Source organism: Rhagoletis pomonella, unplaced genomic scaffold, assembly GCF_013731165.1.
Source record: "Rhagoletis pomonella isolate Grant_MI unplaced genomic scaffold, Rhpom_1.0 Rhpom_scaffold_00031, whole genome shotgun sequence".
Lineage (NCBI taxonomy): Eukaryota > Metazoa > Arthropoda > Insecta > Diptera > Tephritidae > Rhagoletis > Rhagoletis pomonella.
Window position 1 is genome coordinate 234,103 of NW_023458585.1, and position 3,620 is coordinate 237,722.

The 3,620-nt window shown below is 41.2% G+C and overlaps 1 protein-coding gene and 1 long non-coding RNA gene across 2 annotated transcripts in view; one reads left to right on the forward strand and one right to left on the reverse strand.

Annotated features, from left to right (window-relative positions):
- LOC118749679 overlaps positions 1–3,620 on the reverse strand; it is a gene marked incomplete at its 5' end in the record, with an annotated part of 256,884 nt that overhangs the window by 99,801 nt on the left and 153,463 nt on the right.
- Positions 3,358–3,620, forward strand: LOC118749682. Its single transcript, XR_004994260.1, has 2 exons — positions 3,358–3,501; positions 3,558–3,620. It is a non-coding gene; the product is annotated as an uncharacterized LOC118749682 (long non-coding RNA).

Sequence of the window (3,620 nt, forward strand, 5' to 3'; positions counted from 1 at the left end):
CAATTCCGACGGTGAATAACCCCAAAATACTCGGAGTAACATTCGACGGCCTGCTCTCCTTCTCTGCGCGCGCAACCGCTATTGTGAATAAAGTACAGAGCCGCAACAAGGTCCTCAAGTCGCAAGCCGGCAGTACTTGGGGCAAAGACAAAGAAACGTTGCTGGCAACATACAAGGCAATAGGCCGGCCGGTTTTAAACTACGCAGCGCCAGTGTGGTCGCCGGGGACTAGTAGGACGCAGTGGACGAAGCTACAGACTGTACAGAACACCGCACTCAGGACAGCGACAGGACGCCTCCTGATGTCGCCCGAACATTATCTCCACGACGAGGCACAAATGCTCCCCACAAAGGAGCACAACATAATGCTCTGCAAGCAGTTCCTGATCGGGAGCCACAGAAGGGGCCACCCAAACAGACAGCTGCTTCCAGAGGAGCCCTCGCCTAGGTACGTCAGGAGGCATCTATATGAACTGACGGACGAAGTCCAGAGGTTCATCAAGCAACCTCTGGACCCGTCAGCTTACCGACTGGCCCTGAACGGCATTCACAGGGAGTCAGTCTCGAGTCATGATTCAATAATACAAGGTTAGATATTGACAGCTGCGGTTTGACACTCCCTTACAAAAAGTTGCATTTACGAAGGACAGAGAAAGGGCAAGAATGCAATCCCTTGTTGCGAAAATGGTAGTAGAAAAGTACGCAAAGTAGGCAATTAGTAGTGAAATTCCTTTCGTAAATTCTAATGTATTTGCAGGAAATCTGGCTATAATCTTTATATGCTATTTAGCCGTATAAAAACTGCGAAATGACTCAAAATTAAAAAAAAAGGCTACTATGAGATTGATGTAAACATCCAATGCTTATGTTTTCATCAGTTAAATATGCTTCATATGCATATACAAATAAACATATTGCACAAAAGCATATACTTTTATTTCACACCAAAGCTACACTGTTTCCATGTAAGTTTGCAAAGAAGCAACACGGTGCCACTGCTAAGGGAGCGGTGCGAGAGAGACAACTGTCAGTTTTTCGAACCTTGTATTATTGAATCATGGTCTCGAGTTATGTGGACTCTAGACCTGTGAATGCCGTTCTAGGCATACCGCCCCCGGACATAGACGTGACGGAGCTTCATCTGCCTCGGGAGACACGAACGACAATAGCCCAACTCCGCTCCGGCTACTGCAGCAGGTTAAACTCCTACCTGAGTAGATTGAATGAGGATGTACCAAATGAGTGTCCGGCATGCGGAGAGACTCCACATGACTCGAAACATCTCTTCGCATGCCCGGAAAACCCGACAACCCTAACGGCTTTGTCCTTGTGGACCAACCCAATAGAAGCTGCACGTTTCCTAGGGTTGCCGTTAGTGGAACTTGACGACAACGACTGAGATACCAACCGATCTGATGTAGCCTTGGGAAAGGATAAAGTAACTAGAATTCCCTTTCTGTGTGGTAAACCTGGGGCTGCCGCCCTAGTGATGTCTATTATGGTTATGATCAGGACTAAAACTCCTATCGATCCCAATATAAATTTTTCCAATCAGAGAAATGTACGTATTCTGCACGTATTAAGCATTGCCTTCTTTGTATGTATTGCTTTGTACAATATGGCAACACATGTTATGTGTTAGTTTGCAACCATGTGTTATTTGGGGTGTTCACAGTTCGTTCCAAATTGTGTCTGAAAATGTAGACGTCTACATTTTGAGACATCTTTAGCATCAAACTGTGAGCACCCCTTTCTAGCAGTCGTCGCAATATCGTCTCAAAACTTTGCTGGTGTTGCCAGACATTTCTTCTTTGCGTGCTTTTTTATATGTCGCCTTTCGATTTTGTTTCTGAAAAATTGTAATTATTTAACTTAATTACCAATTCCTAATATTTGTTATTTCTTTTCCATGATTTGTTTCTTTTCATCAGAAATTGCGCTCAAATTAAATGCAAATACAGAAAACGTGCCCAATAAATAAAAAAAAATGCGATTAGTATTGCCATAATGCAACCCTGCTGCGAGGTTGCAAAATGTAGACGCGTAAAAAACATACCTTTGAGTGTGACAAAATGTAGACGGCGTCGTTTTCCAATTTTGTATGGGAAACAACAACACCACAGATTTTACGGTTAGAAAACGTCTTAAAATGTAGACGTCTACATTTTGAGACACTATTTGGAACGAACTGTGAACACCCCAATTGTATGTATTGTGAAGTATTAAGTACAGTGTTTTGTGCATTTATATATAAGAAAGTATGTGAAAAATGCAATTTTTGTTAAGGAAATCTAGTGGAACGACTTAAGAAATTTTAATAACAAATAACTTACGAACAATGATATTGTTTATATTTTTTATTTATACATGTTTTAGAGGATACTAAAGCCCACCCGTTTTCTGCACACTCACGGTGTAGCAAACAAAGGTGGCGCCGTCAGTGGTACCCCTACTTTGGTTTTGCAGATTTTGACAGTTGTGATAACTTGTAAATAAAGCTTTGTTTACAAATCAGCAAAAGATAAATTTGAATTATAAGTTAAAAATCAGTTTAAATTGTGTTAATTTGCAATTTGTGAGCGATTTTTGAGTTGAAGACTGCGTAAAAACTAATACAATGAAGTGCTGTGGGTTAGAGTGCGACAGCCGCCAAGATGCAAGAAGCGTAGATGCAAGTGTAGCGCTGGGACGAATTGCTGCATTTTGTGTACATAGGGCACGGCAAAGCCGCTCCCAAAATGTTTCTCTATTACAATATTAACAGCATTTCCACACAATGATTTTGTTTCTGCTCCACGCAGCCTCCATTAGCAAGTTAAGTAATCAATCCCGCAGAGATGCTGCTGCAGTTTTCTGCAGTTTCCCGCAGAGATGCTGCTGCAGTTTTCTGCAGCAGCCTTAATTGCAAAGCAATAAAGTGCACTAAAACGTTTGCTGAAGCAGGCTCAATTGCAAAGCAATGGAGTGCACTAAAATGTTCACTGTTCTCTAATAGATTAGGAGAAAAATGCAATATTTTCGCATTTAGCAAAATTAAAACACGTTTTTCGCAGTAAAGTGAACTGCTTTGGCAATTTCAACTCGTTCTTCTTTTCGCTCTATTCTTTGTTTACTTGTGGTACACAAATGTCAACGCCCAGGACGGCGCAATCTTGTATTCTATCATTCTCGCTGCACACTTGCATTTGTTTGAAATGGTTTGTTATCGTATATTTTGTTAGGTCAAAATTTTCAACTTTAACAAAAAATTACCCGTTTTCAGTTTTGTGATGTTCACGATCCCCTCGATACCCCCCATAAATTCATTTTGTTCAAAGCTTGGTGCACTCTCGCGAAGTCAACCCGATGCTTCGAAGGAAACATCGATATTTTCGATAGATCGATGTTTTTTTGAGAACGCTAGCTTGGTTACGATTTAAGATTTATTGAAGGTTTTTTGTCCATTAAAATGGCCGAAGAATGGCCATCCCAAAAGTTTCGCCAAACTATGATAGCAAAAATGTTCGTATTTATTTAATAAGATACTCAGTATAAACGTTCTCAATTTTTCCTCATAGCAACCAAGCTCTGCAGCCGACGGATCCTACGAAGAATGCGGGTGTTATGGAAAATCACATTTT